General features: G+C 37.5%; 1 long non-coding RNA gene across 4 annotated transcripts in view; it reads left to right on the top strand.

Annotated features, from left to right (window-relative positions):
* Positions 1–13,875, top strand: part of LOC139578143 (uncharacterized) — a 45,194-nt gene extending 31,319 nt beyond the window's left edge. For all 4 annotated transcript variants that reach the window (XR_011675498.1, XR_011675496.1, XR_011675499.1 and 1 more), the window contains one exon: positions 12,890–13,875. This is a non-coding gene — a long non-coding RNA (uncharacterized lncRNA). The remainder of the gene's footprint in view (positions 1–12,889) is intronic.
* Positions 13,876–14,400: the final 525 nt, after the last annotated feature.

Here is a 14,400-nt window from a genome sequence, read left to right as displayed (position 1 = left end):
ACACTCTATAGAACACACACACACTCTATAGAACACACTTTCTCTCTATAGAACACACTTTCTCTCCATAGAACACACTTTCACTCTATAGAACACACTTTCTCTCTATAGAACACACACACACACACAAACGCCCGCCCGCACGCATGCACACACACTCACACACACACACAGAATTTGTCAAATAGAATAGAATGTATGATTCATGTATTTATTCATTATGGTTTTATTATAGTTAAGTTCTCATTGCTGCGGAAATAAATGTTTATCCCCAAACAAATCCCTAAATGATATCTAACCTCTAACTTACTTTCTGAAAAGATGACTGTACTGAAAAACAGCATTTAAAAGAGTTCTTAAATGAAAGAATAACATTGTTTTATCACCTTTTTGTTTTTTCAACTTTTAACAATATTAGTGATGAACAGAAGATACTTTTATAAGTTTGTTTAGACTGTAGATGTGTATTTGTTCGAGTTTTGAATATTATAATATTTTCATTTTCCAAAATAGATTTTTTGAAAATGGACTCATGCAATTTACTTACTTTTATCCCACAAAGAAAGGAGTTTTGTTGTATTACAATAACGTTTTGTGGCCTCGTTTGAGAGGGAATATGTCTTTACATTACAGTAAATTCAGACAACAAAACTGTATGATATGAAAAATGAACAATAAGCTGTTTCCTCTTATTCGGACATATGTCATAGAAAAAGTTAGATGAAAATAAACACTTATTTGTTAAAGGATTGAGACATTTCTATCTTACTACATCATTTCATTGGATACAATAAATAGAAACTTGCGCAGATTAAAAATGTCACGTTCCTGACCTGTTTTCTCTTGTTTTGTATGTGTTTAGTTGGTCAGGGCGTGAGTTGGGGTGGGCATTCTATGTTATGTGTTTCTATGTTGGTTTAAATGGGTTGCCTGATATGGTTCTCAATTAGAGGCAGGTGTTTTACATTTCCTCTGATTGAGAACCATATTAAGGTAGGATGTTCTCACTGTTTGTTTGTGGGTGATTGTCTTCCGTGTCTGTGTATGTCGCACCACACGGGACTGTTTTGGTTGTCGTTCGTGTATGTAGTCTGTTCCTGTTCGTGCGTTCTTCGTGTCTATGTAAGTTCTCATGTTTAGGTCAGTCTACGTCGTTTTGTTATTTTGTATCATTCAAGTGTAGATCGTGTCAGTGTTCGTCTTGTCAATAAATTCATTTATGTCAGAATACCTCGATGCGTATTGGTCCGATCCCTGCTTCTCCTCTTCAGACGAAGAGGAGGAGAGCAACCGTTACAAAAAATCCATTTGTAATTGTTAAATAGTACAAGGGATCAAATTCAAGACTTACCATTAAGGCTGAAATTAGCAATATATCAAATATCTATTGAGACAATTGTTCTGACAGAAAATAAAAAATTGCAGAATTCTGTGTAAATTATGTAGAATGAAATGTCAGAATATTCGTCATTCCATTGTATCTTTGTACTAAATCAAGGTCAAGCATTCTCTGCTGCTAGCCTGTATCTAGGATATAACAAAGACATGCGGTCGACATTGTTACAATGGTAATAAAGTCCAATAGACTGTAGATACAGCATTACTTAACCTGAAATGAGTCAATAGTTGAAGAGAGAGAGAGTGTGTGTGTGTGTGTGCAGGCGGGCGGGCGGGCATGAAGGTGTGTAAAAGCAGTATATTGTTAGTTTATTATTCGACCACTAAGGAATCAACATAATTTCAAGTAAATTTCTGTTTATACAAACCAACATATACAAAGATGCAACCAGATGAAAATAGAGAAATTAGATGGAAATAAACAGATAGAGATTAATACAGACTAATACAGATAGAGATGTACATACTAATACAGATATAGACTAATACAGATAGAGACATACATACTAATACAGATATAGACTAATACAGACTAATACAGATATAGACATACATACTAATACAGATATAGACTAATACAGATAGAGACATACATACTAATACAGATATAGACTAATACAGACTAATACAGATAGAGAGTAACACAGACTAATACAGATAGAGACTAATACAGACTAATACAGATAGAGAGTAACACAGACTAATACAGATATAGACGAATACAGATAGAGACTGATACAGACTAATACAGATAGAGAGTAACACAGACTAATACAGATAGAGACTAATACAGATAGAGAGTAACACAGACTAATACAGATAGAGAGTAACACAGACTAATACAGATATAGACGAATACAGATAGAGACTGATACAGACTAATACAGATAGAGAGTAACACAGACTAATACAGATAGAGACTAATACAGATAGAGACTGATACAGACTAATACAGATAGAGAGTAACACAGACTAATACAGATAGAGACTAACACAGAATAATACAGACATAGACTAATACAGACTAATACAGATAGAGACGAATACAGACTAATACAGATATAGACTAATACAGATAGAGACTAATACAGATAAAGATGAATACAGATAGAGACGAATACAGACTATTACAGATAAAGACGAATACAGACAAAGATGAATACAGACTATTACAGATGGAGACGAATACAGACTATTACAGATGGAGACGAATACAGACAAATACAGATAGAGACGAATACACACTAATATAGATAGAGACGAATACAGACTAATACAGATAGAGACGAATACAGACTAATACAGATAGAGACGAATACAGACTAATACAGACAGAGACGAATACAGATTTAGATTTAGAGAGGTAAAGAAATCAAATAAAGACAGTAGATGTAAATGATGTTGATCCTGTTCCTCGGGATACATGGTGTACTCAACTATTTCAACTTTTTGACCCATTCCAAATCATTTCTTTATCTACCAATTGTGCACAGGTTTTCAACTATTTTAACTGTTACTTTACTTTCTCAAAGACTTTCAGGTATTTAAACCATTCCAAATCGTTACTTTGTAGGCCTATAACAGATTGCTACAGGTTTTAAGTTTGATTTTAGTCAAAGACAGAGCAAGATCCCATGAATGTCAATGGACCCTCAGAAAAGTCCTGTTTTGTTGTTGTTGTTGTGGTTGTACTTTTTAGCGGAGCCGTGAGATATTCTGACAGGATGCTGTGTCTGGACACCAGCTTGTATAAAAACAAAAGGAGACGTCTATTTTTTGGAGGTAAATTGGAGCTGTAAACAGTTTTAATGAACGGTGGTGCCTGCGTGTGTGTGTGTGTGTGTGTGTGTGTGTGTGTGTGTGTGTGTGTGTGTGTGTGTGTGTGTGTGTGTGTGTGTGTGTGTGTGTGTGTGTGTGTGTGTGTGTGTGTGTGTGTGTGTGTGTGTGTGTGTGTTTCCACCAGACGGATGTGGTCGCCCGTAAACAAATAACAGAGAATGTCTGTGCAGTCACTGGGTTGTGAGTGTGTCTGCGACATTCAATAATACTTTTGAGTAACTTGAAGCCCTGTTGCTTTGGTTTGAAAAATGACATAGGAAAGTGGAAAGTATAGTATGTAAAAAAAAAAAAGGGATTTGGAAGCTGTTGATGAAGTGATAAAATACCAAGTATGCCACTAATATAGGACGTTTTAATCCAATCTCACTGCACCTGATATTGTGCTGTGGGTTGCCCACTTCAACAGCACCCTTCTTGTTGAAACATGCTAGCGTATCACCCCGTATTATTTAAGAAATATATTACCTTCAACAGTGTTATCTTGTGATCAAGACATTAATGTCTTGTAATTATTGGTGTCGTAATAATGTTAGCTAACGGGTTAGCAATTAGCATGTTTGACATTTCAGTGGAGTTAGGGGGTGTCCCTTTGTTGGGAGGAAAATTAGATAGCCATTTGTGTGTGCGTTTATGTATTTGTGTTTTTGGAGTGTGTAATCTTGCAAACACATTCAGGAACTGTGAACAGTCTGTCCAGAGATGCCTGTGGGCTGGTGAGACTGTAACACCCACCATCAAGAGTCCCAGCCCAAAAGGGAGCACTACTCCTCCTACCAGAAACACAACGGTGCTCTGTTAATTACTGTACACCCATGTAACATGTGCTCTGTTAATTACTGTCCACCCATGTAACATGTGCTCTGTTATTTACTATCCACCCATGTAACATGTGCTCTGTTATTTACTGTCCACCCATGTAACATGTGCTCTGTTATTTACTATCCACCCATGTAACATGTGCTCTGTTATTTACTGTCCACCCATGTAACATGTGCTCTGTTAATTACTGTCCACCCATGTAACATGTGCTCTGTTTATTACTGTCCACCCATGTAACATGTGCTCTATTTATTACTGTCCACCCATGTAACATGTGCTCTGTTTATTACTGTCCACCCATGTAACATGTGCTCTGTTATTTACTATCCACCCATGTAACATGTGCTCTGTTTATTACTGTCCACCCATGTAACATGTGCTCTGTTTATTACTGTCCACCCATGTAACATGTGCTCTGCTAATTACTGTCCACCCATGTAACATGTGCTCTGTTATTTACTGTCCACCCATGTAACATGTGCTCTGTTAATTACTATCCACCCATGTAACATGTGCTCTGTTATTACTATCCACCCATGTAACATGTGCTCTGTTAATTACTGTCCACCCATGTAACATGTGCTCTGTTAATTACTGTCCACCCATGTAACATGTGCTCTGTTAATTACTGTCCACCCATGTAACATGTGCTCTGTTATTTACTATCCACCCATGTAACATGTGCTCTGTTATTTACTATCCACCCATGTAACATGTGCTCTGTTAATTACTGTCCACCCATGTAACATGTGCTCTGTTAATTACTGTCCACCCATGTAACATGTGCTCTGTTAATTACTATCCACCCATGTAACATGTGCTCTGTTATTTACTATCCACCCATGTAACATGTGCTCTGTTAATTACTATCCACCCATGTAACATGTGCTCTGTTAATTACTGTCCACCCATGTAACATGTGCTCTGTTATTTACTGTCCACCCATGTAACATGTGCTCTGTTAATTACTGTCCACCCATGTAACATGTGCTCTGTTATTTACTGTCCACCCATGTAACATGTGCTCAGCTCGGGGCAATGGCAGAGTTCCTTAAGCAATGTGAACAGAGTGTGACAACACCACGTGTGGACCCTACCTAGGGTTGGAAAATTCCAGTAACTTTCTAGATTTCCTGCTTATTCCCTCCTGATTCAGAGAATCTTCCAAATGGGATTTCTGGAAACCTGGGGAACCCTAAGCCTACCGAAACGGTTTAATTCTTTATCTTTAGTATTTTACTTAATTTCCTTTCAGGCATCAATCCCAATTATACTAAAGTATCTCCAATTCCCAAAATATTTTTCATTTATTTTGAAGGGTAAGAGTGCTTTAAGACAACCAGAAACACCCAAATGGTTTTGGAGAAATTGTTTAACAAATCGGATGCTCTGTTTGTGTGTATTTTAAAGACCCAAACTGCTTGAATGGCGAGATGCGCACGTGTGTGTGTGTGTCTGTGCCTGTGTGTGTGTGCGCACACAATATCATTTGCTGCTCATGTGAGTTTTACAGTGTGTTTGTCACTTTGTCGTCATAGCAATAGTAGTGTGTTAGTCCCATTGTTATGAGCAGAGTCTCATGACGTCTGTGTCTTCATTACTCCCATTGTTATGAGCAGAGTCTCATAGCGTCTGTGTCTTCATTACTCCCATTGTTATGAGCAGAGTCTCATGACGTCTGTGTCTTCATTACTCCCATTGTTATGAGCAGAGTCTCATGACGTCTGTGTCTTCATTACTCCCATTGTTATGAGCAGAGTCTCATGACGTCTGTGTCTTCATTACTCCCATTGTTATGAGCAGAGTCTCATAGCGTCTGTGTCTTCATTACTCCCATTGTTATGAGCAGAGTCTCATGACGTCTGTGTCTTCATTACTCCCATTGTTATGAGCAGAGTCTCATGACGTCTGTGTCTTCATTACTCCCATTGTTATGAGCAGAGTCTCATGACGTCTGTGTCTTCATTACTCCCATTGTTATGAGCAGCGTCTCATGACGTCTGTGTCTTCATTACTCCCATTGTTATGAGCAGAGTCTCATGACGTCTGTGTCTTCATTACTCCCATTGTTATGAGCAGCGTCTCATGACGTCTGTGTCTTCATTACTCCCATTGTTATGAGCAGAGTCTCATGACGTCTGTGTCTTCATTACTCCCATTGTTATGAGCAGAGTCTCATGACGTCTGTGTCTTCATTACTCCCATTGTTATGAGCAGAGTCTCATGACGTCTGTGTCTTCATTACTCCCATTGTTATGAGCAGAGTCTCATGACGTCTGTGTCTTCATTACTCCCATTGTTATGAGCAGAGTCTAATGACGTCTGTGTCTTCATTACTCCCATTGTTATGAGCAGAGTCTCATGACGTCTGTGTCTTCATTACTTCCATTGTTATGAGCAGAGTCTCATGACGTCTGTGTCTTCATTACTCCCATTGTTATGAGCAGAGTCTCATGACGTCTGTGTCTTCATTACTCCCATTGTTATGAGCAGAGTCTCATGACGTCTGTGTCTTCATTACTCCCATTGTTATGAACAGAGTCTCATGACGTCTGTGTCTTCATTACTCCCATTGTTATGAGCAGAGTCTCATAGCGTCTGTGTCTTTCTTTTGTTTTCATAGGAGATTTATTAAAGACAGGATGTTGTGAATGAGGGAGTGGTGAAACTGAGGGATTTGTACATCCTGGGAGAAGAAGGGAGAAAAGGAAGAGGAAAATGGTGGAAAGAAACGGACTAAGAGTACGAAACAACTGGGGGGGGGGTTAAATAGAAGGAGAAGAATCCAGAAAGTTCAATAGAGGAGGTATCAGGAGGTATCAGGAGTTATCAGGAGGTATCAGGAGGTATCAGGAATTATCAGGAGGTATCAGGAGGTATCAACAAGAGAGGAGGTACGCTGAATCACGGCCATTTTGGGCGGGGCACATGCACTATGAGAGAGCGAGAGAGAGAGAGAGCGAGAGACGGAGAGAGAGAGAGAGAGAGAGAGAGAGAGAGAGAGAGAGAGAGAGAGAGAGAGAGAGACAACAAACTTGGAGGGAAAAAAGAGCGACATCTAGAGTGTGTCTAGATACATAATGAAATTGCCCAAATTTTGTCCTAATCTGTTCCCGAAACAAATCTCAAAGGCTGACGATACTGCCGACCGCACTGTTTTCTGAGGAGAGTCTCTCAAGCAGAACTTAACATTTCATTGGAAGTAAAACCATGAATACAGTGTATTCGGTGTCAGGGGGAACAAGATCATGCATATCATATTAGGAGTGCTGTTGTAGGCTCAGTTTTGTCTTTTGGATCCCAATGGATAAGATTATATGGACAGGTGGGTGGCTGATCCTAGATCAGTACTCTTATTCTGACATTTACGGTACCAGAGGTCAGGGATAGAAACAAGACTTAGGGTTCCATCCTCTCTGTGTCCTCTTAATCATCCTCTCTGTGTCTTGTTAGTCATTGTCACCGTGTCTTGTTAGTCAATGTGTCTGTGTCTTGTTAGTCATTGTCACTGTATCTTGTTAGTCATTGTCACTGTGTCTTGTTAGTCATTGTCACTGTGTCTTGTTAGTCAATGTTTCTGTGTCTTGTTAGTCATTGTCACTGTATCTTGTTAGTCATTGTCACTGTATCTTGTTAGTCATTATCACTGTATCTTGTTAGTCATTGTCACTGTATCTTGTTAGTCATTGTCACTGTGTCTTGTTAGTCAATGTGTCTGTGTCTTGTTAGTCATTGTCACTGTGTCTTGTTAGTCATTGTCACTGTATCTTGTTAGTCATTGTCACTGTGTCTTGTTAGTCATTGTCACTGTGTCTTGTTAGTCAATGTTTCTGTGTCTTGTTAGTCATTGTCATTGTATCTTGTTAGTCATTGTCACTATATCTTGTTAGTCATTGTCATTGTATCTTGTTAGTCATTGTCACTATATCTTGTTAGTCATTGTCACTATATCTTGTTAGTCATTGTCACTATATCTTGTTAGTCATTGTCATTGTATCTTGTTAGTCATTGTCTCTGTGTCTTGTTGAGTGTGTGCTTCTTTAAAAAGGAGCATTTTACCCAGCATGCTTTGTCATGAAAAACACTCAAATAAACAATGGTTAAAGTAAGGTGTCTCATGTAGACCAGGCAGACGTGGGTAGGTGCCATTCTGACGTCAGACTCGGTCATTTCCTGGTGCTATAGATGCCATTTATGAGATGATACTCAGAACAAGCCAAGGAAATCATGCATGTATTTGTGAGCAGACAATATGTATACGTTTCAAAAACTTTGTTTGATATCAATGACTGTATATAAATCCAGATATAAAGCCACACATTTACAACTGCACATACTTCTGTTCTCAACATATTATATTAGTATATTGTTTTGGTCATTGATTTTAAGCTCTTGTCCTCTGAAACTAATATCCAGTTTGATAAAGAGATTAGAACAGAACAATGACAGAGTATTTTTAGAACGGAAAAATGACCACGAGTATTCTCAGGACAGAAAAAAGACAGAGTATTCTTTGAATATAAAAATTACAGAATATGCTTAGTACAGAAAAATTACAGAGTATTCTTAGAACAGAAAAATTACCATGAATATTCTTAGAATATACAAATTACAGAGTATTCTTAGAACAGAAAAATTACCATGAATATTCTTAGAATATACAAATTACAGAGTATTCTTGGAACAGAAAAAGGACAATGAATATTCTTAGAATATACAAATTACAGAGTATTCTTAGAACAGAAAAATGACAATTAATATTCTTAGAATATACAAATTACAGAGTATTCTTAGAACAGAAAAAGGACAATGAGTATTCTTAGAACAGAAAAATGACAATTAATATTCTTAGAATATACAAATTACAGAGTATTCTTAGAACAGAAAAATGACAATTAATATTCTTAGAATATACAAATTACAGAGTATTCTTAGAACAGAAAAAGGACAAAGAGTAGTCAATCCTCCTGTTCCATTTGTGAAGTATCCCATTGATAATTCAATGTGAGAGGAGAAAATAGTTTTTTCTTTGTTCCAAGAGACATATGTTAGCACACATGCAATATATTTAGCAGCTGATCTTGAATCCTAATTTTGCTCTTGAATTGGCAGTGTTCTTGAAGCTCTAAGATTTACTTTGATAAATTGTAGGTTAAAGTTTACAATAGTTGTACTGGTAATGATTGTCTTAGTTGAGGTGAACATTTTCAACTCCAACATGTAAAGATAAATTAGGGTGTGTGTGTGTGTGTGTGTGTGTGTGTGTGTGTGTGTGTGTGTGTGTGTGTGTGTGTGTGTGTGTGTGTGTGTGTGTGTGTGTGTGTGTGTGTGTGTGTGTGTGTGTGTGTGTGTGTGTGTGTGTGTATCCTCTCAACCTGGACCGAGTCTGATGCACACCTGTCACTCTGCCTCCAGAAGAAAAAAGTCCCAGGTAATTATCCACTAGACTGTATAAGGCTCTGGTGAAAGGTAGTGCACGAATAAAGGGAATAGGGGTGCCATTTTAGACGCAGCCATTGGCTGTAGGCATGGGATGAAACAAAACTACACTGTTAAATTCTCCATAGATATAGAGACAACAGAGGTGGGTCCTCTGCCCTCTGTCCTTTGACCTCTGCCCACCTCAACATTTGCCCATTAAATGGTACTCTACATAACATTGAATTACTCTGCGGTAGCAGCTCCATCCAAATATAAATACTGTATGTATTATTTATTTTCAAAAGTTGTCAAAGATTAGGTAGCCTAAACATGGCAGTTTCATTGTGTAATTGTGACCAGGTTAGAATCCAACCAATTCTTGAAAAGTTCTGTGTCCTGTGGCGGTTCTGACAATTTAAAAAAATTTTTTTAAAAAGTTCAAACAATTTCAGAACCAGAGAAACAATTTAAAGTCTTGTTTATGATCAATGTTTCCACTTCTATATATATTAGACTATTAATATATAGGTTACGGCCAGCACATAGTATTATAGTGTAGTACACATAGTATTATAGTGTAGTACACATAGTATTATAGTGTAGTATACATAGTATTATAGTGTAGAATACATAGTATTATAGTGTAGTACACATAGTATTATAGTGTAGTACACATAGTATTATAGTGTAGAATACATAGTATTATAGTGTAGTACACATAGTATTATAGTGTAGTACACATAGTATTATAGTGTAGTACACATAGTACTCAGCGTCAAATAGGATGCAGTTGACTTTGATTTGAAGGAAAAACTGAAGAAAAGCAGAATTTACATCATTACAAATTGCACTGAAAATACATACTACATGGCCTAGCTAGAAGACAGGACAGTTAAAACATATTACAGGACATTTATTTATTGAAGATATTGGAGAACTAGAGTGACTGTCTGACAGCAGAGTAGTGTTTCTTAGCCGGTTCATACAGCCAGTTATACAGATGATGCAGGATTAGACCATTAGAATATACAGATGTCCTTTGAACTACCAAATAATATTGTGTGTGTGTGAGAGAGATAAAATAGAGTGTGTGTCAGTATACAGTATGTAAGAGGGGTGTCTGGAAGGGTGTGTGTGTGTGTGTCTGTTTCAAGAGTGTGTGTCAGTATACAGTATGTAAGAGGGGTGTCTGGAAAGGTGTGTGTGTGTGTTTGCACGTGTGTGTGTGTGTGTGTGTGAGAGAGAGAGAGATAGAGGATGTGTATGAATATATTGATTGGTGAAATTTTATGTCCTCTCCCTAAGAAATTTAATACATTTTAGCATTATATAGTTAGACTCTTTTGCTTGCAAAATCATGTAGCCTTGAAGTACGACCTTGTGTGGCCTACTGATTTGATTTAACCTTTGCAGATATTATCACGGTACTGTAATTTCTCAAAATATTAGAAAGACGTTAATTACTTATCAAAATGTCTTATGTTCTGTGTCGTAAAAGTAAGACATTAGTAAATTGCTTGTTAGTTTGTTAGGGAGTGTTTGATGAAGTTAGAACTGAAATTCTTGATACAAACATGGTAAGACTGTGCTCGGGCTCGGGCTCGGGCTCGGGCTCGGGCTCGGTAAAGTATTGCTGTTATTCTCAGTGTGAATACGCGCTCTACTCGTTTGTGAAGGAGCAGGCAGTTTGATGGTATATTTGAAAACTGTGGTACTGTGACAGAATCATACGTTTGTCAAGAAACCGGGTATTTTGTTCTTTACTCTTACACAGATATTATATTGTGTATTTCAAATGTTGTCAAAGATAAGAGCAATTAGATTGCCTTAATGTGGCAGTTTCAGTGTGGAATTGTGACCAGGTTAGAAATAATCCGATTGAAAAAAAAAAATGCAAGGTCTGTAAATTCACGTTGTATTTTGAAGCACATGCAGCATGTGCCAGCAGGGAAGAGCTTGAAAAATGTATGCACAGCTGTATGCATATTTGTACATACCTTGTCTGTGGAGAAAAAGTTCCCTAAACATCATGAACAATTGCTTTAATATTGAGAGGACATAATATTGGAGCACATGAGCAGCCGAGCTGGGGGCTGTTAGATGAGTGTCGCTGTCCACTGAACGGTGGTGCTGAACTGTTGCGCTCTCTGTATGACTTCAAGGGGCCATTTTAAACACTTAACACATCAAAGAAAATATTGATTGGTATATTTTATTACAAATGTCAAATGTGAACTTTAAGTACAAAACAGAGATAAACATACACATGGTGATTGTTTGAAACGGGGGGAAAAGTGATATGCACTGGACAAAAGAGAGGGGAAAGTGTAGCAGCCCACGCGATACTAGTGGAGTAACTGTGTGTGTTTCAGGGGAAATGTATGTAACACCCAGGTGTTTCAGAATATTGTCAAGATGAGAGTCCATATATTTTCTGTAATTCTGAATGAGTTGTATGTCCCATTCCAACTGCACAAGACGCTGAAATGTGTTTGAGTCAAATAGGATGCATTTGACTTTGACTTGAAAGAAAAACTGAAGAAAAGCAGAATTTACATCATTACAAATTGCACTGAAAATACATACTACATGGCCTAGCTAGAAGACAGGACAGTTAAAACATATTACAGGACATTTATTTATTGAAAATATTGGAGAGCTAGAGTGACTGTCTGACAGCAGAGTAGTGTTTCTTAGCCGGTTCATACAGCCAGTTATACAGATGATGCAGGATTAGACCATTAGAATATACAGATGTCCTTTGAACTCCCAACGCTGAAATGTGTTTTATATTTTCCATCAAATAGGCTGTTGCAATGTCAATAAATGCCTTATTTTTAATGTGTTACCGGGGACACTATTTCTGTTAATGTATAATCGGTGTGTGTCTGCGTATAGGTCTTTATGAATACATACCTGTCTATAATTCATCACGTGATGTTCCATTAAAAAAAATGCATGCGCAAACACATATATATATATATATTCTCTAAAAGAGAAAATGTTGTTGCGTGGCATGATGTATGGAATTGTTGCTAAATAAGCTGTTGGGTGTTTGAGTAGCCGACACAGTCGTGTAGAATATTTACGTATAATTTTTTTGTTTATTGTGCATTGTCATATTTGAAACCATGGCAGAAAATCATAATGACAGGTTGAGGAAGTTGTTGTGAGTTATGTTATGTGGTAAATATAACTACTTCTTCATTGGAGATGAGAAAGGTGTTGGATATTTGCAGCATTGATATGATTGTTTTGAAATCATTCTGAAATATCTGTGCGTGAATGGGGTGATGAATTGTTGATTTCACCTCTTATTTTTGGGCATTTAAAAAAAATCTCTCTATTTTTGGCTGGGGTGTCATTGTGTATTGCTAACGTTATGGGCTGACGCATAATCACTGTTTTTCAGATGTTCGTGGTGGGGGCTCAGAGCAGTGTGAATAACTACTACTGACGTAACTCACAAAACAGATGGACGTGACATATGAAGAGTGCTGAATATATGAATGTATTTTTATCCTAATTTACAATTACATGTGGAATTGTTGTATTCATTTGATGGGTATAGACTGTAAGTCATGTCTCTTTGATGCACGTTCATAAGATCTCAAATGCTGAAAGATCTTTTCAAAATACTCATTGATTGTAAATGTTTTTGCCCCTTTGTTTTTGTTGCTGTCTTTAATTTAGAGATTAATTCTGATGGACCTTTATAAAATGGCTCTATAGTTGGTAAAGTTAAGTTACATCACATTCATAAGCTATCTAAGCAGGATGATAAATAAAATAGGCTACCTCTTAATGAATAACCCCTGTTTGAGTAATATCCTATCATCTGAAGAGATATATTCATGTAAGAATATTCTGTAAGTTTGCTACTATGCCAAATAGGCTATGTTACAAAAGTGAGATAAACGTCTGATACGCCAGTTCATCCAAGCCATAACGTAGGCGCTACCTATCACGTATATATCGAATGATCTTCACTTCTGTCAAAGAATGCAAATGATTGAATGATGACTTGTCAAAAGTCAATCGTTTTTTCCTACTAAGCACATTTTGCTGAGCACATTGCATTGGTAAAATGTTCTAAGGCATTTGTGGTTTGTTCATATTTCATGTTCAGTTACATGTCGGTGCAAGCATACAGCTAATAGACTATGGCGACAGCGGGGTGTCTTCAAGGCAAGAATAGCCTAGGATACACTGTTGTGAGACGCTCTGTCTGGATTGCTAGCTGACGCACTGTACCTCAAAATGCCCAACAACAAATTTACATTTTTCCACAGTCGTGACATCGCGCAAAGGAGACGCATATTCTCTCAATAATCATGTTCGAGTTGTCATTGTGGCTCACAAATGTACAGTGCAACGGAATAAAATGTTAGAAATTCACTGACTGTCTCTCTGTTTATGTAATCACACATCCACCCCTCCTCTTCCGTGTTTGGGAAATTTACTCAGAGACAGAAGAGGAAGCGAGACATCTCACTCTCATTTTCTCTGGTTCATATTCAACTGAGCAGACCAGACACAGCTGCAAATGCATTGGTGCTAATGAGAGACCCCTTAAGCAGACCGGAACTTTGATTTTTTTTGGTCACAGTTGTGGGAGTGGGACGTCTTTATTAATCCACCATCTTTGATTTACTATGGAGAGACAGTAGTCTCGCGAAACATGAGAATAGAATGAAACCGGCCAGATGAGGTTTGTAGTTTTTATGGGGGGGAGTTGCTCTTGTTCACGCGCGCCTCTAAGATCTCATAAAATGTAAGCAAAAAAAACACGCGTGTGCTTTCACTGTGAAATGTGAAATAAAATACAATTGTATTCGTCACATGCTTCGTAAACAATAGGTTTAGACTAACAGTAAAATGCTTACTCACACATACCCTATCACATGTTGTAATTATCAATAT

This window comes from Salvelinus alpinus, chromosome 6 (assembly GCF_045679555.1).
Source record: "Salvelinus alpinus chromosome 6, SLU_Salpinus.1, whole genome shotgun sequence".
Classification (NCBI taxonomy): domain Eukaryota; kingdom Metazoa; phylum Chordata; class Actinopteri; order Salmoniformes; family Salmonidae; genus Salvelinus; species Salvelinus alpinus.
This window is presented reverse-complemented; position numbering and strand designations above follow the sequence as displayed.